Source organism: Schistocerca cancellata, chromosome 6 (genome assembly GCF_023864275.1).
Source record: "Schistocerca cancellata isolate TAMUIC-IGC-003103 chromosome 6, iqSchCanc2.1, whole genome shotgun sequence".
NCBI classification, from domain to species: Eukaryota; Metazoa; Arthropoda; class Insecta; order Orthoptera; family Acrididae; genus Schistocerca; species Schistocerca cancellata.
This window is the reverse complement of record NC_064631.1, coordinates 332,111,380-332,136,276: the sequence shown is the minus strand read 5'-3', so window position 1 is coordinate 332,136,276 and position 24,897 is coordinate 332,111,380.

Here is a 24,897-nt window from a genome sequence, read left to right as displayed (position 1 = left end):
TATATGAAAAAGATTTGGGCCCAAATGAGTATTGTACAATCAGAAATAATTATTTTGAAAGAAATATGAATAGAATACAGGAAGGAGGTATAGATAGGACTTTTTGGGAATAATGATGAATGAAAGGAGATCTCCAAGAAGCAAAGAAAGTTTTGTTTCCAAAATACTGCAATAAAACAAAACCTGTTCTTTCCTTGTGTTATTCCGCTATATGTTTGTGTACCCTTGTGTATTTGTGTTCTTCCTGTCTTTATGTGTTTATCTGATACGATTTATGTTGTAGAATTTTTCTAATACTCAGCTACATTCACTATGATGAGGAATACTGTTATCCTCAAATATAACTGGCATTAATAATATGTTATTTACTTTGTAAAGATGTTTAGACATTATTTATTCTGTTTTGTTTTAATGCTCATGTGTGAAGTTGATGTTTCACAAGTTATTCTGATGTTTTCTGTATGTACTCATGTCATAATTTCTGTAACACTGATGTATATGTTTATTTCTATTCTGTTGTAAAGCCTGTGCTACAAATGTTATCTGTATTGTTATGTTTTTAATGATGTATTTTGTACCTTTGTAATTGTATTCTCATGTTATAATATTGTAATTGACACCAGTTAATCAAATTAAGTAACTTGTAAGCATTCATTTCATTGCACACATTTCTGTTGGTCACAGTAATGCACAAAATGTGAGAAGTTGTGACTGTTAGTGTTTGCACATGTGTTAATAATTCAGCAAGGGACTGGATAACAGCATTGCTGGTTCTAAGGACAATTCCAAAAACTTTGTGAGTGCACAAGTGGTGGTTATGGACTTGCTATATTCTCTGCAAGACTCTTCGATGGTGATTGTGCACCTGCACAGTCGCAACAGATGGCTGCTGGCCGTCTCTACAAGGACTACAGTGGGTCTGCTCTGTGATGACCTACCTACCAATATTCTTCAAAACGTCGAATGACTCTGCTGTGGGTTTGCTCTGTTGTGGCCCATTACCTGTCTGCATGTCAAGAGTCAGCACTGTCTTTCCGTTGGAAGGACAACACTACTTCTTCAAAACTGCATTGAAATCCACTACTTCTGTGTGCAATTTCTTTTACTAATGAGACTTTGTGAAAAACAAAAGCTGTAATTACTATTATGATGAATGGTCAGGACTGTCTTTATGGTCTGTGAGAAAATTTTAGCTTTTGACCAACATTATATCAATAAGTGTGTGCATTGGATATCTTTGTTAGTGTAATTATGAAAAATTTTATCAAATCATTATTGGCCACTGGCCAAAACAATTTTGTAAAATTTTTTGTGGGGAGCATGGGGGCTATGTAAGTAGGCTGTTTATGTTTTCTTATTGGCAACGTTACGTAGCGCTCTGTATGAAAATCAGTGGCTGTGCTGCGTGCAGCCTGTGGCTAGTTTGCATTGTTGTCTGCCATTGTAGTGTTGGGCAGCGGCAGCTGGATGTGAACAGCGCGTAGCGTTGCGCAGTTGGAGGTGAGCCGCCAGCAGTGGTGGATGTGGGAAATGAGATGGCGGATTTTTGAGTACAGAATGGATATTATGAACTGCTATGTATATTATGCTTTTTCAACACTATTAAGGTAAATACATTGTTTGTTCTCTATTAAAATCTTTCATTTGCTAACTATGCCTATCAGTAGTTAGTGCCTTCAGTAGTTTGAATCTTTTATTTAGCTGGCAGTAGTGGCGCTTGCTGTATTGCAGTAGTTCGAGTAACCAAGATTTTTGTGAGGTAAGTGATTTGTGAAAGGTATAGTTTAATGTTTGTCTGGGCCATTCTTTTGTAGGGATTTTTGATAGTCAGATTGCGTTGCGCTAAAAAAAATATTGTGTGTCAGTTTAAGCACAGTCTTGTATAATTTTTTTAAGAGGACTTTTCAACATGGTGCCCCCATAAACCCCTTAAGGCCCATCACAGACCACATCAGATGCAAAAACAACCAAATGATTTGTTTTATTTTCCCAAGCGGGAGGAACTGTGTAATATTCATATTTTGACCCTGTACTGTATGATAGTGAGACTAAGACGATGCTTCTGTTGGGTGCAAAAATGGTCCCTAGCCCAAGCGGTATCCAAAATACTTGACCCCATCTTTCTATCAGCAATAGAACCCAGTTACGAGACCTCGAAGAAATCCTTTCTTTATGTGTGGCGTTTTGGAGGATATTATTAGGTAGCGCATTTGTTGCATGTGTACCGGTAGTTTGTACACACTCTTACATAAATTACCTAGATTTTTTTGGTGTTAGTATATAACCTTGGAGCACTGTATACCAGGTGTGTCAGTAACATTGAGTACGTAATTTACTGGTGTGGTGTTTCCTGTGGGACAGCCGATTTATATTAATTAGGCACTTCAACAAATGTGAGTGGGCCTGTAGGAGCGTGAGCACGCGTGTTTGTGTGCCGAAGGCAGTGAAGGGCCCGGCGCCCGCTGCCTGCCGGCTGCTGCCTGCCCCCTGACCCGGGCTCGCCTTGGCCGAGTATCGCCCAATTACGGCGCAGCCACGGGCGACCCACTTGCAGGCTGTGGCGGGCTTTCACAGGCGCGGCGCGCTACGGCACACTCTACAGTCTACACTGCCTAGCTAGCCAGCGCCCGCCCCGATCCGGCGCTAATTCCCGCGCCGGCCATTAAAACCGCGCGGCGCGTGTTGTGGCATAAAGGAGCCGTGACCCCAGCGCCGGTGAGGAAACTGGCAGCTGCGTAAATTGGCTGGCTCCTAATTTACCTCTCCCGGGGCACTCCGAGAGAGACGAGAGAGACTGTGCAGCTCCACGTGCTTTGCATAATCTGTGGGCGGACATCGCGAGTCGTAAAGAAGCAGGGCACCTTGGAAAAACAGGCAGACTTATAGTGGTGAGTCTGCACATCGAAGTTGCAACAACGGAAATAAAAAAAAAAGGTTAATGGGTAGGATTGCTGCGGCTTTGCTGTTCAAAATGGCTCTGAGCACTATGGGATTTAACATCTGTGGTATCAGTCCCCTAGAACTTAGAACTACTTAAACCTAACTAACCTAAGGATATCACACACATCGATGCCCGAGGCAGGATTCGAACCTGCGACTGTAGCGGTCGCGCGGTTCCAGACTGAAGCGCCTAGAACCGCACGGCTACATCGCCCGGCGGCTTTGCTGTCCTCTGTTGAATGCAATGAACAGTCTAATGAGCACAGAACGCGTGCTATGCGTGAAGCGTTCAGTGAATTCGAAAGTATAATTCTATGTACCGATTTGACAGAAAATCCTAGGAAGTTCTGATCTTACGTTAAATTAGTAAATGGATAGCATATCCAGACACTCTGGGATGATAATGGCATTGAAACAGAGGATGACACGCGTGAAGCTGAAATACTAAACACCTTTTTCCAAAGCTGTTTCACAGAGGAAGACCGCACTGCATTTCCTTCTCTAAATCACCGCACGAACGAAAAATTGACTGACATCGAAATAAGTGTCCAAGGAATAGAAAAGCAACTGAAATCACTCAATAGAGGAAAGTCCACTGGACCTGACAGGATACCAGTTCGATTCTACACTGAGTACGCGAAAGAACTTGCACCCCTTCTAACAGCCGTGTGCCGCAAGTATCTAGAGGAACAGAAGGTTCCAAATGATTGGAAAAGAGCACAGGTAGTTCCAGTTTTCAAGAAGGGTCGTCGAGCAGATGTACAAAACTATAGGCCTATATCTCTGACATCGATCTGTTGTAGAATTTTAGAACATGTTTCGTGCTCGCGTATCATGTCATTTCTGGAAACCCAGGATCTACTATGTAGGAATCAACATGGATTCCGGAAACAGCGATCGTGTGAGACCCAACTCGCTTTATCTGTTCATGAGACCCAAAAAATATTAGATACAGGCTCCCAGGTAGATCCCATTTTTCTTGACTTCCGGAAGGCGTTCGATATAGTTCCGCACTGTCGCCTGATAAACAAAGTGAGAAGCTACAAAATATCAGATCAGCTGTGTGACTGGATTGAAGAGTTTTTAGCAAACAGAACACAACATGTTGTTCTCAGTGGAGAGACGTCTACAGACGTCAAAGTAATCTCTTGCGTGCTCCAGGGGAGTGTTATGGGACCATTGCTTTTCACAATATATATAAATGACCTAGTACATAGTGTCGGAAGTTCCATTCGGCTTTTCGCGGATGATGCTGTAGTATACAGAGAAGTTGCAGCATTAGAAAATTGCAGCGAAATGCAGGAAGATCTGCAGCGGATAGGCACTTGGTGCAGGGAGTGGCAACTGACCCTTAACATAGACAGATGTAATGTATTGCGAATACAAAGAAAGAAGGATCCTTTATTGTATGATTATATGATAGCGGGACAAACACTGCTAGCAGTTTCTTCTGTAAAATATCTAGGAGTAGGCGTGCGGAACGATTTGAAGTGGAATGATCATATAAAATTAATTGTTGGTAGGGCGGGTGCCAGGTTGAGATTCATTGGGAGAGTCCTTAGAAAATGTAGTCCATCAACAAAGGAGGTGGCTTACAAAACACTCGTTAGATCTATACTTGAGTATTGCTCATCAGTGTGGGATCCGTACCAGGTCGGGTTGACAGGGAAGATAGAGAAGATCCAAAGAAGAGCGGCGCGTTTCGTCACAGGGTTATATGGTAAGTGTGATAGCGTTACGGAGATGTTTAGCAAACTCAAGTGGCAGACTCTGCAAGAGGGGCGCTCTCCATCGCGGTGTAGCTTGCTGTCCAGGTTTCGAGAGAGTGCGTTTCTGGATGAGGTATCGAATATATTGCTTCCCCCTACTTATACCTCCCGAGGAGATCACGAATGCAAAATTAGAGAGATTCGAGCGCGCACGGAGGCTTTCCGGCAGTCGTTCTTCCCGTGAACCATATGCGAGTGGAACAGGAAAGGCCGCCACACACCGTTGGGTGGCTTGTGGAGTATAAATGCAGATGTAGATGTAGATGTAGACTGAGAATAAAGATGTTCGAAAATAATAACAGAAATGAGATCAGCTATAGCGAAGCATATAGGCATCGTGTAAATTGTTGCGTGTGCCGCTCATCTCGGTAAGCCTCCGGGCACGATAAAACAATTTGCCAAATTTTACTTTGCATGCCAAATATTTGACAGTATAATGTGCTGCTTAACTTGTTTGTCAAACATAGAGCGGAACTGACGTATTTGCCAGAATTTTTCACTGACAGATAATTGGAGAAGATGGAGGACGTTGTTAGCGTCGATATTTCGACGCACATTAGTGTAAAACAGTTTTATTACGGTATATCTCACTGTATCGCGTGTTTCCAGAGCTATGGAACTTACGATCAAGGATAAAAACAATATTGCTCTGGCTATTATCAAAATAGTAGCGGTGTCACATCTTTCCCAGCCACATACAGGGTGGATTCAGCTGCCCCTACCTACAAGTTTTATGCAACCCATACCGACTTCAAATACCCCGCGCAAATTTTTATATTGTCTTGACTCGCTACACACAAAGTGCTAATCCTCTAGAAAAGAGAACAGTACTTTTTGAATAAAATTTAATTTAGTTAAATTTTATGCAGGTATACGTTTCGCTAGAGTCCGTAATTTTCGAATTATTCAAGGAAAACGTACAAAAGTGACCTTCAAACGCGGTTTTCTTGTGTAACTCTAAAACCGTGGCCTCCAACGAAAACGTATCCCAGTGCAAAATTTAACTACTGTACATTAAATTTCCTACAAAAGAGGCCTGCTCATTTTTTCTGTAGGACTAATAGCTTGCGTGTAGCTAGCGAGAGAATACGAAAACTTGAGCGTCGCCCTTAAAGGCGTTGCAGGTTGCATAAAACGCATAACTAGGAGCAATTGAATCAGCCTGTATTAAGCAGAAAAGGTTAAGAAGAAAATCAGTATTCTACGCATAACATACAAGTTGGAGTGCAATCAATCTCCAGTTCTTCCACGGATGATGGGGGCTATATGTTTCCGTGTTGTGGTACTTTAATTTACTGTCATTAGAGGACCAAGCAGAAGAGAATAAATTTTCGCACATGGTACCTGTACTTGTCTCTGCTTTTTCAATTTCAGGACGAAGTAACTCTACACAAGTTTGTAAAAGTGTCTCTGTCGATCTGCAGAAGTTGATGTAATTACCAGTTTCCGAGTATTATATTTCCTTTCTCTCATTTTAAACTATTCCCAGGACCAGCGTCTTGTTTTCGTCTTTTTCTTTAAACACAGTACCAAAGCCAATGCCAGAAATACTACGTCGGCATTTGTGGCCATTCTCATTGCTGTCAAAATACTAAAACGAACAGCGTCTGATTTAAAGTGAAGTTAACTGACAAACTTTGTACGTGTACGGTCTTGTTTGACAAATCCACTGGTAGATAAGGCAGAATTTTACAAACATGTTTGATCGTTTACAGGGAGGGATCTTAAGAGCGCGCGGGTTCTGGCTGCGGCTCCGTGTGGTGGAAATGGAAGCAACGTACGGTTACACGATAAATCAGTCAAATCTGATGTCCGTAAATTCTACTAAATACCTAGGAATTACAATTACGAACAATTTAAATTGGAAGTAATATGTAGAAATTGTTATGGGGAAGGCAAACCAGACGCTGCGTTTTATTGGCAGAATACTTAGAAAATGTATTATTTTGGAGTAGTTCTGGCATCCTTATCAGATAGTATTAACGGAGTACATAGATAAAGTTCAAAGAAGAGCAAAAATTTTTGTATTATCGCGAAATAAGAGAGTGCCACTGACATGATACAAGATTAGAGGTGGACAACATTAAAACAAAGCCGTTTTTCGTTGCAACGATATTTCAGTCACCAAATTTCTCCTCCGAATGTGAAAATATTTTGTTGACGCCGACTTACATTGGGAGAAACGATCATCATAACAAAGTAAGGGAAGTCAGAGCTCGCACGGAAAGATATAGGTGTTCGTTTTTTCCGGGCGCTCTTCGAGATTGGAATAACAGAGAATTATTGTGAAGGTAGTTCGATGAACCCTCTGCCAGGCTCGTAAGTGTGATTTTCAGAGTACCAGTGTAGATGTAGATGAAACGGCACGTAACATGTTACTGCACTCTTCCAAATATCTGTGTTCAAATGGTTCAAATGGCTCTGAGCACTACGCGACTTGACTTCTGAGGTCATCAGTCGCCTAGAACTTAGAACTAATTAAACCTATCTAACCTAAGGACATCACACACATCCATGCCCGAGGCAGGATTCGAACCTGCGACCGTAGCGGTCGCTCGGTTCCAGACTGTAGCGCCTAGAACCGCACAGCCACTCCGGCCGGCCTATCTGTGTTCTGAGGAAACGACAGGTACATAAGAAGCTGCGAATCAGTTTCTCTGGAGTTTCAATTGGAGTTCCATACACCAACGACATCCCTTAACCTCTAGAGAGAAAACAAAACCAGAGAAGTGAGAAACGGCGATCGCGTTGGTCCTAAGACAAGTCCTCCCATTTAAATCCCTCCCTTCGGACCTCGAACTGGATTGTTCATCGTCGTGTCGAAAACACATCCTCTCGTTGATGTCCCCAATACACGTGGCAGAACACCTGGTATGAACAACGGGTAACGTGCGCTATTTAAAAGGGCGACGACAAAAAAGGCCATGTTAGTTGCACAAGACCCCAGCGCACAATTTGACAGGCAACCGTTGCTGTCGACGCGTAGTGAGGGTGGCGTACGGATATCCATTACTCTATACGCTGCTGTTGTAGCGCTTGAAAACAGTTGAAAGAGAACTCATACCTGAACAGTAGCCTACACGCTGACAGAACTCAACTGTGGAATAATTTGACCCTAAAGGTTTGCGACACCCGGTCCATTGCATCATAATTGTTAGATGCGTTAAAATATTTAATAATGGATTGGTAGTTAAATGGTAAAGAGTGTTAGAAGTACATGCATAGATGAACCTCGAGAAGAGGCACGTCATTCCACCCACATAAAACTTTAACAGATCATCTACGGTGGCTTGTAGTGTGAAGGCTCTGCGAGGAGTCCAAAGGTGAACATCATTTTCACCAAGCTATTAGATTAAATTATGACAGACAGTAGCAAGAAAAGCGTTTCCGAAGAAGCGAAATTTGTTAAGGTGTAAGATGAATACAACTGTTAGGCAGTTTCTGTGCTGGTATTTGTCTGCAGTCTAGTCTTCAATAACAGCAAAACATGACAATTTACCATTGAGACAAGGACAAAATATTCGGCCTACCCACACCTCACCCAGCGCCACATATCCACAGTCCCTTTCCGCTTCCTCGATGCTCGCTTCTTAGAGATTCCCACCGGAAGACGGACGTAATTGAGCATCCGCATTGAATGTGGCGGATCCATTTCCCATGGAGGCGAAACATTTATATGATTCGTGGTGTGACGTGGAATCCTCAGCCGGCCGATGGTGGACGAGCGGTTCTAGGTGCTTCAGTCTGGAACCGCGCAACCGCTACGGTGGCAGGTTCGAATCCTGCCTCGGGCATGGATGTGTGTGATGTCCTTAGGTTAGTTAGGTTTAAGTAGTTCTAAGTTCTAGGGGACTGATGACCTGAGATGTTAGGTCCCACAGTGCTCAGAGCCATTTGAACCATTTTTAGAATCCTCAGTGGAAACATATTATGCAAACTGAAGAAGGAGGGGGACGTGTCCGAAAGAACAGACCCCGCGCATCATATAATTGATTCCCCTTAATGGCCAATGGATCGACAAAATTCAGTGCGGATGCACACTTACGTCCGACCTCCAGTGGTAGTCTCTAAGAAGTGAGCATGGAGGACATGGACAGGGTCTGTGGATAGGTGGTACTGGGTGGGGATGTGGATCGTCGAAATGCGTGCCGAGATAGTCAGCGCAGTTGCGATAAACGCCGTGTTGAATGGTCGCTGCAAATGCCTTGCAGGAGATCCCGGGTTCGAATCCCGGTCTGATACCGGTCGTCCAATGCTGTTCTAATTTGTTGATCCCTTCCGAATAATAAGAGTTGTCCAGGTCTGCAAAATAGCTATTAGTTGCTGCAATCACCTTCTAATTTGAATAAAATCTTTGTCCCGCCAGCCATTTCTTCAAATTGGGGAACAAATATTAGTCCGAGGGATCCAAGCCTGGAGAATAGGGTGGATGTGAAACGACTTGGAATCCTATTTCCGTTAGTTTTGCGACCACATCAACTGAGGTGTGTGCTGGTGCATTGTCATGATGGAAAAGGACTTCTTTGCGGTCCAATCGCCGGCGTTTTTCTCGCAGCTCGGTTTTCAAACGGTCCAATAACGATGAATAATATGCACATGTAATAGTCTTACCCTTTTCCAGACAGTCGATGAGGATTATCCCTTGCCAATCCCAAAAGACAGTCCGAAGGAATGGTCTTCGCCTTTTTTGGTGCAGATTCTCCTCTGGTAACCCATTGTTTAGATTGTTCTTTGGTCTCAGGAGTATAGTAATGTATCCGTGTTTCATCCACAGTGACGAAACGACGCTTTAAGTCCTGAGGATTCTTCCTGAACAACTGCAAACCATCCTTGCAACACTTCACACAATTCCATTTTTCGTCAAGCGTGAACAATCGCGGAACCCATCTTGCGGATAGCTTTCTTATGTCCAAATGTTTATGCAAAATATTATGAACTCGTTCATTCGAGATGCCCACGGCACTAGCAATCTCACGCACCTTAACTCTTCTGTCATCCACCACCATATCATGGATTTTGTAAATGATTTCTGGAGTCGTAACCTCCACAGGTCATCCAGAACGTTCAACATCACTTGTGCCCATATGGCCACTGCGAAAATTTCGAAACCACTTATAAACTGTTCTAATTGAAGGTGCAGAGTCACAGTAATGTTTATCAAGCTTCTCTTTAGTCTCCTGAGGCGTTTTGTTTTCATAAAGTAATGTATAATTACCACACGAAATTCTTTTTCGTCCATTTTTAACAGTCACTCGACTTCCTTGATTCACACGAATACCAAACACAACGAAATAGACCAATATTGCTGAAACTTGGTGTGCGATCTTTCCAAAGATGCTACTAACTAAACATGACCTCGATAAGCGCTGGTGGCGCTATCTCTAGGACTTTGCACGGAGTTTTCAAACGCCCCTGCGGATTCCGCTTGGTGTCTGTTCTTATGGACATGTCCGAAAGAACGGTCACCATGCATCATATGAGAAGATAATAGCTTTCCAAATGCGCTGTTACTGAAGAACGTCAAAGATTAGACTGGTAGAACGGTACGACATATCTTGGTCCAACAAGTAATCGCCTATTTAGTAATGGAGGCAAGTGTATTGATGGTGGAGGGGGGGGGGGGCGAATGAGAAATTATACAGCTCGACCAACGATCAACTACAGGAAGCAAGATCAAATGAATAGATTGTGGTAGTTACGTAGAGAGTTATGAAGAGATTTGAACACGGTAAAGAGGAAAGCTGCATCAAACCAACCTTCGGACTGAAGACCACACCAGGAAGAAGCTCCATAATTAGCAATACTGACGAATTTCTAGCTTTCGCTCCTTTTCAATGGCACAAGTGAATATGGAGATAGCCTTCTAGCAACTTGTCATGTTCATTCAAACAAGGCAAGGTCGCCGATGAACGTAGCAGTGGGAAGACTAATCTCGGAGTTAAAGCGCGGGATGGGCCAGCAGTACTAAATAATGTGCGGTACTTATTTTACACAAATAACATGACGTTTTTCTTTGTTTTTATAGAGGCTGCAGTGCCGGTAGAAATCAGCCAGAAGAAATCAGCCATATGATAGTGCAGTGCAGCAGGAGGGGCACTGGATAAACGTCAAGTTGGTTGCAAATTCTGACACATAACAACGCAGACAAATGCAGTATTGGTGTAAGTTTACAGAACAGAAGCCGGGGGCAGGAAAGTGTTTTCGACCGGGGCATATGCTTTGGGAACTGAAAGGAAGCTATTGGTGACGCACAACCTTCGTGATCGCCAACATACTTAACGACAGACAACAACGATCAAACGCGGCAGACGCTAGCACAAAATCGGCCATTTTCACTGAGACTGATGTCCTAGAATCTAAGTTAACCTCAACAACCACAAATCTGTAGGAAGGAGGACGATCTGTTCTTGATTTATGTTGCATAAGTTGACCAATGAGTAGAACTAAAAATGGATGTCAGCATCGCATTTCTATGGACATCCGAAGACGTCAGTACGTCCATAAATTATGTCAGAAACATCATATGAAAATTTCAAGCAGATTTATAGACGCCTCGAATCAATTTTTTTCCACACCCAGATTTTTATTCCCTATCATCAGTCCAAACCAGTGCTCCGCCTGTAATGACCTCGTAGTCGAATGCACGTCAAACCCATCAAAGTCTGGTCTCTTAGTGAGTTTGGAAAGTATGGAAAACACGCTGTAGAGAACGATTTCAGTACTAGGCTTATGAATACATCGTAGTAAGATTGAGAAGCGTTGTCCAGTACGAGCACGTAAGCATGTGGGTGTGCGCAAGAAGGCGCGCAGAAAGAGAGAGAGGGGGGGGGGGGGGGGAGAGGGTGCCTAATGAAGCCTCCGCAGCGAATCGATAATTAGAAGATTCCCTACTCAGGCAAGGACTACGTTCGTCACGGAAGGAAAGTACCTTTGAAGCCAACAAAACATTACATAACATCATTCTACGAGAAGATGAAAAAAATCGACATTTTTATGTTGGGGCAGTGCACACGTTACTTAGGGGTAAGAAATATAGTAAGCGAGACGAAACATACAGGGTTAATTTCCTCTCAAATCACTGAGTCCATATGACAGAACAACTTTAAATGGAGGAAGCACATGAATGTATGCACTTTAGAAAGATAGCCTGGGACTGGACACTGGAAGTTTAAGTGAGTAGGAAAGTCCAGATACGTGGAAGATAGACTCAAACGTGTGAGGGGCCAACAAATAAAGTTGCAGAAACGTAAAATAAACTGCTGGAGTCTTAGTATAAGCTCATAAGAGACATTACGTAGTGCAAGCAGCACATCATATGGGTCGTGAAACCTTGTAACGGGAGTTGTAAGGATCGAAGCAAGTAAGAAGAATTTGATGACCAGAGGAAAGCGGGAGAAAAAAAGAAGCACCTGTACAAGTGCTCCAATTATAAAAATAGCGCAGCAACAAGACGATGAAAAAATTATGCAAAAAACATTAATTTGGATTAAAAGTGATCAAAGTTTGGAGGAAATTTCACAGAAATTTTGGAGCGAAGTTCATAAATGTGCAGAGGAGGCTGAAATCAGAACAAGGAAAGAAACACAAAGGAGAACATAAACCGATGATTCCACGAAATACCAGGGATAACAGAAGTATATAAAATGTAGCATTCTTGTAGGAGTATAGATGAAATGTGACCGGATGAAATATTTCTAGTAGAAAAACAAATTGGCTAGAAAATCAATTAGCTGAAATAGTTGTGGCTAGGATTTTGGAGGCCTCACTCTGCTGTACGATAAACAGCAGCTCGTTCTCCAATAATTCCCAGAAGTAATTCCCATTTGGGAGACGTAAGTTCCATTCTTATGTAAGTAAATATCATAATATAATTACTGATCCTAAACCAAATCGCAGACTGGTGCGTAGAAATAGCACTCGGACAGCCTGCCTTCCCTCTAAGGCGAAATCTTGCTCCTCAGATACTCATGTTTCCGGACTAACGGCGAATGTCAAAGTTTCGTAGTATACCCGATTTCGGGCCATATTTCAAACGCGACCACGTTTAGAAACAGCTGGGACTTTATCGATGTTTATATTCCACCGTGGCTGGTTGATGGTCGTGAGACCTAACTTCAATCCCTGTCAACAGTACAGTTTTCAGAAATCATATCCTCTGTTAACTGAAGGCGTCCATATAAAGACTAGCCTGCATTTTGAAACCGTCTTTTAAAAACACCAGGGTCCTGAAGTGATTTAAAGTGCCTTACTAGGCATTGCTTCAATATCAACACCCTGAGTCCGGAATAAATATATTCATAAAGAGCCAATCAAAAACGCAGTAAGTACTTTGGGTAGCAGAACTCATAACAGACCTACATGGCAACGTGAACAGTATTTCTAAACATGGAAAAGACTTTCGGTCGTTTCTGGCACAGTGATATCATTTACAAAATGAGCGCAGTTGATTTCCCTGGAGGGATCTTGTGTCTCAAACAGTCATATTTCACAAAAATATGTTTCAAACCTGAAATCTAATGCAGCCAGTCAGCTCTACATATGATTCTTGCTGGAGTACTTCAAGGAAGCATCCTGGGGCCGCTACATTAATGGTATCCCAACGACATGTAACATGAAGATAGATATCTTGGCTCAGGACTGGAAACAACCAAACAAAAATTCACTTCAGACTGCTCTCAGAACTTTCACTATAGCCTGAAGAAGTGACTTGTTAGAGTAAATGTCTAAAAATGCGAGATAGTTCTGTTCACACGTCTAGCGAAAGAAGTGCACATATGTCCACACAATATACATACACACGGCCAATTTCGCTGTACGATGCACCAGAAGCTATAGGTACTATCAGTACGTTGCCATCCGACAACACGTGAGGCTCGAGGAAGTCTACAGGCAAAGCCCTCTGAATAGGATGGTGTCGAGGTCTCTAATCTCTTACTAGACTGTTAATGACAGAATATGCATTGAGGATAAACCGAAGAAGAAAGTAATAAATAGTGGCAGAAATAAGATTAGCGATAGAACTAACGTCAAATTTGGTAACCAAGAAGTAAATGAGGTGAAGGAATTCTGTTACATTGGAAGCAAAGTAACACATGGCGGACTAAACAAGGACATAAAAAGCAGACTACTAGAGTAACTTATGGACTCCTGACCAAATCTAAAAGTATCAAACATCTGTCTTAATTTGAGGAAGGAATTTGTGACTATTTACGTGTATGGAAGTGAATCATTGACTTAAGGAAAACCAAGAAAGAAGACAATCGAATAGCGTGCGATGTGGTGATTTAGAGAGATGTTGACAATTAGATCGTCTGATAAGAGATAAGAAAGTTCTGTACTGAATTTGCGAGGAGAGGAACTTGCGTAAAGCAATGACAAGAAGACGGGATAGGGTAATAGAATATGTATTAAGATACCGAGGAATAACCCACGGCACTAGAGGGAGCTGTACAGGATATAAACTGCAGGGAAAGACAGAGACTGCAATACATCCGACAAATAACTGAGGACGTAAAGCGCAAGTGCTACTCTCAGACAGGTTGGTGCAGGAAAGGAACTAGTGGCGGACCGCATCAAACCAGTCAGGACTGATGACAAGAAAGAAACTGACAGATACAGCTCCCGAGCAAGACGGAAACTGGAGTATATCCAATAAATAATTGAGGCCGTAGGACGCAAGTGCTACTCTGAGATGAAAAAGTTGGCACAAAACGTCGTGACGTGCTGCGTCAGATCAGTCAGCAGACATTAACAAATAAAGAAAGAGAGAGAGAGAGAGAGAGAGAGAGAGAGAGAGAGAGAGACTGAGACGAATTCAGCAGCTCCATCCTGAGAGCAACGGCGGGGACGAAGCCTCTCCGTCGTTTCTAGGTCCCCACTTCAATACATACATACGTACGATCATAAAACATTATTTCTTAGAGGAAACTAATCAACTAGAGCAAATTCGAAGCCCAATATCGCAGAGTAAATGATGTCGACGATATACTCAACATCAGCGAAAATGAATGGTTGCGTAAGCTGCATTAACGCAGCCTAGCATGTGACTGCAACAGGAAAATTTTTAACGTCAAAATCACAGACAAAACCCGCTCAACAATTATAATGAGAGGCCTATTTTATAATGGAAATTATATTTCTGATGACTTACCTCTGTGACAGGAAAGAGGGAGTTGGCAGCTACCCAGGAGATGTCGCCGGCTTCCAGCAGTAACAACTTCCCAGACTCCTCGCATCCACTTGTGGAATATTGTAACTGGCAAACATAGCTCACCAGCTACCCGACTACCCGTACAGACAGTCGCAGAGGTTCGTTTCCTACAGTTCTCTATGATTCAGTAATTTCTCGTTTTCCTAAATCGCCATCCTTCGGATCTTCCAGTTCACATGTACTATATTAATCAGTACCCAAGCTTATGACCAACATCATAGCAACCATCCCTTTCGTATGTATAACATTAGTACTTTTTGTAATGGTTGCCATTAGAGGGCTAGTGAGAGTATGTACCCAGACGTTTGGGCAACGTCACATAACCCTTCCCCTGACTTCTCAATAACAAAAGTACCTTTTGGGGACACAGCAGGGTGGTTAGCATGCAAGGGCTAATGCGTGAATGGGTCCAGGCGTATGACCAACATCACAACACCCCATCGCGTGGTTGCTCAGTAGCAAATGTTACCTTCACAGAGACGACAACAGAACTTTTTGTAATAGATCTAGGTCCAGGGTTACATTTCTACTGTCCTGTTCTTCTATATTGCATAAAGTATCCATGTAGTCGTTCTGCTGTCAGTTGGTCCTTAAGAAACGGATTCCAGATTTGCTGATAATAATATTTCAGGATGACCATTATGCATGTTTTCTGTTAACGATATTCCATCTCGGTGATGTCCTTGTTACTGTCCTACAATGCGAGATTTCTTCACCTGTAAATATCTAGTATATACAGGGTGTTCAAAAAAAATGTCGAACACTTTTAGAGGTGGTAGTACTCATCGAAAGAAGAAAAATAAGTTCAACAAACATGGATCCGTAAATGTTTACTTTCTGCGATAAAAACGTTTTTACAGGAAGTGTTCAACGTGGCTTCCATTCAGGACGAAGCACCACCCTACCCTCCGGCGTAAGGAATGACGCACCGTTGGAAGTATACCCTGTTGTTTTTTTGCCTGCTAGCACGTATTGAGGAGGAGACCTTGTAGTGTTTGTACATCGTTGATTGGCGTGGCGTGGACAAATTCCTTCAAGCATTTTCATAACCAAAAATCTAGGATATTGAGGAGGTTTGGGGAACGTGTAGGCCAAGGTGTGCGCCCCCCCCCCCCCCCCCCCCCCCCGACCAATCCAGCAGTCCTGAGATGTCTGTGTTAAATCTTCACGCATATTTGTAACGAAAGTGTGCTGCTGCGCTACCTCATGCATGAACTACATTTGTATTCGTTGCTGCAATGGCACAGCCTCCAGCAACGTAGACAATACATTAATGAGAAAGTCCAAATAATGCACCTCAGCTAACCTTTGTGGTAGCACGTATGGCCCTATTAATCTATCGCCAAATACGCCTGCCCAGACGTTGACTGAGAATCGGTGTTGATGTCCTCTTTCCTGAATTGCTTGGGGATTTACATTTGCCCATACATACAGGTTGTGGAAATTCACAACACCATCTCTTGTGAACCCTGTCGCATCAGTAAATAAAATCTTGGATGTGAACAGTGAATCTACGGCACATTTCTGCAACAGGAACTGCCAGACCTGCCGTCTGTCTTGATGGTCCTTTGGCCTTAGAGCCTGAACGTGCTGCAGATGATATGTGTACAGGATTTGCTCGTGAAGTACCCCCCGCCGCCCAGATAAGAGAGTGAGATACGCCTTTTTCTGCTGCTAATTGTCGCGAACTGTGTGGGGCCTTCCACTGTCAGAGGTGCAAAGGTACCTATGCCCTCAGACGGTGGAAAAGTTTTCTGAACAGCTTATCAGAGGGGACTCTGCGCTATGGATATTTTTCAGCGTATAGGACACGGACTCGCAAGCTAAGGGCTCGAATGGTCGCAGGCTAAACCACAGCAGAATCATATCTGCCACATTTCACTTGTAGAGCAGTGGGTTTCCATTGCTAACAAGTGGTAGAAGAGAGAAAATGTGGATGCACTGAGCCATTTGTACCTACAAACAGCGCAATAACAGTAAATAAGTAAGTGATTCAACGTTGGGAAGAAGGTAAAACACCATTATACGTACCCAGGGCTGACTGTACTGTACAGTAAGGCACACAAATACTGTGAAAATTAACGTAGCCTACAACGCGACTCGAACCACACCACAGATTGCAGATCACCTGATGGTAGTTGGAGTACTGTGAATAAGAAATCGTAATACCCTGCCGACACATTTGACGGAGCGACAATGGAACGACTGTTTAACATCTTCAACCAAGCGTCGCCCAAACTTTCCTATGAACACGTGTTTATCTCGGAAATCATGCGTTTCCGGACCCATATTTATTGGACTTATTTTTCTTGTATCGATGAGTAATACCACCTCTCAAAATATTAGACATTTTTTTGAACATCCTGTATAAAGTCTTCAATAATCTGTCCTTTATCTGTCCCTAAAGCTTTCTTCTTCTATTACACCTTCCAAGCCTAATTTACTAATGTTATTTTGTAAAATGCATGACATTCAGCTGTTTACAAGTTCTGTGTTATTGCTACCGGTTTCAGTTAGTAACAGTAAAAAGTTAGTAACAGTAAAAATGTTTATATAATACTTACGAATTCCCGTTTCAGTTTACCAACCATCTTTCGTATGGATCATCTGATGTCATGCCTAATTGATAAACGCAGGAGGATCGTGCAAACATACCGTCGTTTAACTGTCGTGCAAACTCACGTCTGGAGGACATAGTAATAGGCAGTACTCGTGTACAGCACTAATTAAAAGAGTTGAAAACAAATAAGTCGCCAAGTCTGAATGGAATCCCAGTTTGGTTTTACAGAGAGTGCCCTAAGGCACTGACTCCTTACTTAGTCTGTATGTAACACGAATCATTCATCCAGGGAAAAGTGCCAAGCGAATGGAAAAAAGCGCAGGTGACGTGTCTATACAAGAAGGGTAAAAAAAAAAAGGTTCAAATGGCTCTGAGCACTATGGGACTTAACATCTGTGGTCATCAGTTCCCTAGAACTTAGAAATACTTAAAGCTAACTAACCTAAGGACATCACACACATCCATGCCCGAGGCAGGATTCGAACCTGCGACCGTAGCGGTCACGCGGTTCCAGACTGAAGCGCCTAGAACCGCACGACCACACCCGCCGGCGAAGGGTAAAAAGACGGACTGGCAAAATTACTGACAAATATCCTTAACACTGGTTTGTTGCAGATCTTGACCATATTCTCTGTGGGAATATAACAAACTTAGCTTCTGTCGTTCGTGCGAAACTTAGCGTGCATGCCCTTTTCTCTCATGACGTCCTCCGCATTGTAAATGAAGTGCGAAGGGCAGATTCCATATTCATAGACACGGTGCCCACTGCAGATGTTGACGAAGGTCAAGAGCCATTTGAACCATTTTTTGTTACCTGACACTGAGGCATAGCTATGTAATAGTGAAAGCGGTGTACTGCACCAGAAGCCGTTCCAGCAACTCAGACTTTGCCTGCCCTAACCACAGTGGCAACTCGGCCTCCACAGCAGTAGCGACGAGGCCTTTACCAAGCTGGCGACGAGGCTTTACAAAAATTTGTAAGGAGGACCTATAGAGTAGTGCTGCGACCCATTCTCGAATAGCGTTCGAGTGTTTGTGATCCCTACCAGGTTTGAATAAAGGAAAACATCGATGTAATTAAGATACGCGGTGCTAGATCAACACGCGAGTATTACAGAGCTACTTCGTGGGCTCCAATGTGAATCGCTGGAAGACGATGTTTGTTTCACGAAACTCTATTAAAGAAAGTAGAAAACCGGTATTTGAAGTTGTCTGCAGGATGATTCTTCTACCGCAAACGTACATTTCGCTTAAAGGCCACGAAGATAAGAGGTTTGTTGGTTGCTTGGTTGGTTGATATGTGGGAGGGGACCAGACAGCGAGGTTCAAAATTGTTCAAATGGCTCTGAGCACTGTGCGACTTAACTTCTGAGGTCATTAGTCGCCTAGAATTTAAAATTAATTAAACCTAACTAACCTAAGGAAATCACACACATCCATGCCCGAGGCAGGATTCGAACCTGCGACCGTAGCGGTCGCTCGGCTCCAGACTGTAGCGCCTAGAACCGCACGGTCACTTCGGCCGACGACAGCGAGGTCATCGCTCCCAACGGATTAGGGAAGGACGAGGAAGGAAGTCGACCGTGCCCTTTCGGAGAAAACTATCTCAGCATTTGCCTGAAGCGATTTAGGGAAATCACGTAAAACCTAAATCAGGAAGACCGGACGCGGGTTTTGAACTGTCGTCCTCCCGAATGCGAGTCCAGTGTGAAGGTAAGAGAAATTAGGTCTCGTGCGGAGGCACATAGATTGTTCCCTCGCTCCTTTTGCCACTGGAACAGGAAAGGAAATGCCTAGTGCAAGTAAAAGGTGTTCTCCACCATGTACGTTGCTGCTGTAGTAGCTTGCGCATTATAAATGTAGATACTGGAGCAGTGCCCGAGAATTGTTCGCACTGACGCACTGCGTGCAATTTCCTTTACTGGTGCGAAGCTCTTGCCACGAATCTAACAAGGGGAGGCCGCCAATTGTGAAATTCAGATTCGATTCATACTGTGCACAATAAAAGCTCATGGCCAGGTATAATGTGGCAAAGCACCAAGATGCACTTCTCAGCCGTTGTCGAGAAAATCGACAGTTAAAAGAAACCGTTGCGGTGAAATACTCTCTACGATTAATAATTTTCTATAGCGTCGTGGCGCAGCGGTAAGCGCTCGGGTTCGTAATCGGAATGTCGCCGGATCGAATCTCGCGCCATGCAATTTTTTTTTTTGGTATTTGTTTTTTGTCATTCAATATATATATATATATATATATATATATATATATATATATATATATATATATATATATATATATATATATATATATATATATAATTCCCGCCAATCAGTTGAAACAATTATGCATATAATAAGTTTTTGAAAGTCGTTTGTCGTGGAAAAACTGGCGACTTCGAACATCATTATGTTTTCCGCAAACAAAGTTGTATTTCACAAATGTTATTAATTGTCTTCATAATGTTAACCACGTACAGTTAACGGAAGACGTAGAAACGATATTCCGAAACGAACACATATACCGTAAGTCAAACGTTCGAATTAGAATAGAGACCCCACGAACACAAATTTGCTGTGGCAGGTATGAAATATAAACTCCGTTACTCGCTCGTTACACTTGAAGAACAGACGTTGAATGGGCCGAAACGAGCCACCGCATAACAGCGTAGTTGCCTGCTAACTTCGAAAGAAAGTAGATGCGGTCCCTAGCGCAACTTATAACATCGTCGAAAATCAGTGCGGACGGGAGAGCTTTGGTACACCCTGTTAAACAAACGGAAACATGGAGGCGGTACAATTGGAGAGCGATCCGCCTTCACCAACATACATAAGGAATTTATTAATAGTTGATATATATATATATATATATATATATATATATATATATATATATATATATATATATATATATATATATTTGAATTACAAAAAACTAATAATTAAAAAAAATTGCATGGCGCGAGATTCGATCCGGCGACCTTCAGATTTTGAACCCGAGCGCTTACCGCTGTGCCACGACGCTGTAGAAAATTATTAATCGTAGAGAGTATTTCACCGCAACGGTTTCTTTTAAATGTCGATTTTCTCGACAAAGGCTGAGAAGTGCATCTTGGTGCTTTGCCACATTACACCTCTGGCCATGAGCTTTTATTATGCGCAGTATTAATCGAATCTGAATTTCACAATTGGCGGCCTCCCCTTGTAAGACTTCCCGGGTGGGGCAGGGCGCTCTCCCGGCGTTCGGCTGTCCCGTTACGTGTCGGCTGAGCGGCAGTGGCCGTGGACCAGTGAGTGGGTAACTGGCGAGCCAGTGGAGTGCGACGGCCGTGACTGCTGCGTTCGTTCCAGCCTGGTGGCCAGACGGACTGCCTTGCGCCACCGGCTGACTGACTGCGGTCGACGGGGTGCCGCGCGGCCGACCAACGGCGGGACGTGCCGCTCTTGACCCCGGCCCCACAGACACACACCAGCTGAGGCGCTCCGCAGCCGCCGCTCGCTGCTCAACCTGGCTCCACAGGCGCTCTCCGAATCTTGTTCCGTAAGCTAATAACGATATAATACGACAAATGTTGCAGCAAATACTGACTGAGACGATGCGGTGGTGAAGAGCGTGGACTGTGATATACCTAGCAGTAACCATCCGGAGCGACCTTAAATACACTAATGCGCCAAACAAACTGGTACTGGCATGCGTATTCAAATACAGCGATATTTTAACGGGCGGAATACGGCGCTGCAGTCGGCAACGCCTACATGAGACAACAAGTGTCTGGCGCAGTTGTTAGATCGGTTACTGCTGCTACAATGGCAGGTTATCGAGATTTAAGTGAGATTGGACGTGGTGTTATAGTCGGAGCACGAGCGTTTGGGGCACAGCGTTTTCGAGGTAACGATGAAGTGGGGATTTTCCCGTACGCCCATTTCACGAGCGTACCGTGAGTATCAAGAATCCAGTAATATATGAACTCTCCTACATTGCTGTGGCTGGAGAAAGATCCTGCAAGAACGGGACCAACAACGAGTCAAGAGAATCATTCAAAGTGGCACAAGTGCAACCCTTTCCTATATTGCATAGATTTCAATCATGAGCTATCAATAACCTTCATTCAAGGAAACATCATCCATATGTGCTTTCGGAGCCGAATGGCCACTAGTGTACCGTTGATGACTGCACGACACAAAGCTTTACGCCTTGCATGGGCCCGTCAACACCGACATTGGACTGTTGATGACTGGACACATGTTGCCTAGTCGAACAAGTCTCGTTTCAAAGTGTATCGAGAAGATGGACGTGTGCGCGTATGAAGACAACCTTGGTGACTGCACGACACAGAGCTTTACCTCTCGCATTGGCCCATCAACGCCGACATTGGACTGAGTGATAACTGGAAACATGTTGTCTGGTCGGACGACTTTCGTTTCAAATTGTGTCGAGCGGATGGTCTCGTGCGCGTATGGAGACAACCTTGATGCCTGCACGACACAAAGCTTTGCGCCTCGCGTGGGCCCGTCAACACCGACTTTGGACTGTCGATAACTGGAAACATGTCTGGTCGCATGACTCTCGTTGTAAGGTGTCAGGCAAATCCAACACCTTCCATGAAAACCCTGACATGATAAGCAAATCAAGTAGTATGTCACATAGCTCCGAATAAATCGTGACATTAAATTAATCCGAGTAACGAGTGAGGAAATGGAATACCACAGACTAACACAAGAATGCCTAAATGCATGTCATTCCTTCCCACCGTGAGACAGACGCAGTTCCGAGAGGAGAAACGAGAACAGAAGCCGAGAGCAGAACCGTGTTACGCTAGAAGGCTCTACAATAAGGGACGGACACCCACGTCGCCAGACAACCACCAGGACCACCCCCCAGCCCATGCTAAAAGCTAGAGCCCTCTAGAAGAACAGTATAGATCTTACGATAACACTAAAAGGGCCACACCAACCGCAAGTTTTAGCGTGAGACTTTTTCGCATCTCTGTTACGTTGCAAACGTTAAAAACATTGCCCCGCCACGAAAAGTAACCACCAGGACCACCTCCCAGCCCATGTTAAAAGCTAGAGCCCTCCAGAAGAACAGTATAGATCTTACGATAACACTAAAAGGGCCACACCAGCCGCAAGTTTTAGCGTGAGACTTTTTCGCGTCTCTGTTACGTTGCAAACTTTAAAAACATTGCCCCACCACGAAAAGTATAACGGTACTCATTGGATAGACAGAATTTTTGTAGGCGGAGCTTAAGGTTAACATTGAGACCCTGATTGGTCAGATGAAAACACAGCCAGATAGTTTTTTTTAAACCAACTTCGGTAAATTGTAGTAAGGAGAAGTTACGGGAGAGTTGCTTCCGAGACGGCGAGCTGGATGGAGCTGCGCCGGCCGCCGCACCCTGACGAACACCAACAAGGAAATGAACGCACGCGATGCCGCATTTTTGATCGCATAAAGGCTTCACTCAGAACTGCAGAAGACTCATCTGTTACATCCCCTTTTTACGTAATACTAGTGTCGATCGTCAATTGAAGCTCATGGTATTCACATTTGCTACGTAAGTTAAAGTCTGAAACGCGATGATTTTTCTGTTATATAATTATTGAGAAGCCACATCAGCCACTGTAATTTACGACAAGTTAGATAAGTAATTAAAGATAATTGAGGGTCACTGTAGACCATTTTGATAGTTTTCTCTTTTGTGAAACTCAATTTCAACCTAGATTATAGATGTGATATGGCATAGGTCATCCTTCGATCCATTGTAGAACTTGGAAACCCACTCAGGGAATATTCGTTTACATTTTTGTTGAACACAGTTGGTTTTTATCAACCTGTATTAAAACATTTGCTTTTACCAATAGTGCAATTTATAAACAATGTTTTGTGAGTAGAATAAAATTTCCAGTGGTAAACTTAACTGCTTTTTCGACGTTATTTTACCAGATAACTAAAAATAGGAAAGCCTTGAACCCCTTCCACTAAATTTAGTTAGTATTAAGATTCTTTTACAGGGAGTGCAGCGGAGCTGACGCTGAAATCAGTAAGTATTTGGTTATATCGTCGCTAGTCTCACTGAACTCTTCTGAAATCTACATGTCATGTGTGGTCTGGCGTCTCCTTACCAGCAACAGGTCCCAGGTTCATCTAGTCAATTCCCTAGAAAAAAAAACACGCTCAGAGCGTCGTTGCGCGAAAGTGGTAGGGAGACACGACTTAGAACAACAGACACCACGCAGAATATTAGATCGTTTCAAATTGTAGCGAGTGTATGGTCGCTTGCGGACCCCGCATGTCAGCAGGGGACTGTTCAAGCTGATAAGTCAATGCGACATCCCACACATCCAAAATTGCTACAGAGTGGCTTCAGGAGTACTCTTCTGAGCTTAAACACTTTCGCTGGCCGCCAAACATTATTAAGCATGTCTGTAATGCCTTGCAACGTGCTCTTCACAAGAGATCTCCACCCCTCGTACTCTTACGGATTTGTGGACAGTCCTGCAGGATTCATGGTGTCAGTTCCCTCCATCGCTACCTCAGACACTAGTCGAGTCCATGCCACGTCGTGTTGCGGTACTCCTTCGTGCTCGCGGGAGCCTCCTGATATTAGGCAAGCGACCGGTTTCTTTGGCCCTTAAGTGTATATTCAATATGCAGGTCCAAGGAACTCTTGTTATTACGTATTTTATGAACAAATGATATTATATTAAGTTATGTGAATTGCAACACTGAAACTGAATCTTTTTTCGCAGGACAGAGCGTATCAGGTTGTGGAAAGGGCCAAGGTCAGTTACTGTCAGTTGTACAAGAACACTTCATCCCTCAAACCGATGCACAGTTTTCTCTTTAAAACATCAAAGATCAGTTCACGGCTGAGGGTCCAAATAAGTTCTCCAGAATACGTTTAAATGATTTCTTTTAAAACGCCAGGATTTAGAGTAACGGTTGAGGGCCTTATTTAAGTAAAATTACAGTATCTTCTCGGCTAAAGGCCGAAATAATATTTCAGATCAGCTAAGGAAAATCTTTAAAAGCCAAGCATTTACAAATTCCGGCTAAAGGCCATATTAAGAAAAAATTAAGTTAATTCTTCGGCTGAAAGCCCAATTAAAAAAATTATCTTTACGTAAAACAAAGAAAGACTTTAAAGATAAGCCTTTTCAGTACAATAGAGAAACACCTTACGAAAACTTGAAGTATCTTGTCGGCTGAACGCCCAAACAATTACTCAAGAATAATTAAAGACAACCTTAAGATAAACATTTACAGAACACGGCTTAAGGCCATTTCAAGAATTCAAGATAATTAAAGAGAAACTTTATAGACAAGGATTTACATATTAAAGCCACAGATTCTGGAAAAATGCGGCCGAAGGCCTAAATACAGAGCAACAAGAATTTTAAACGAAACACGGCTGAAGG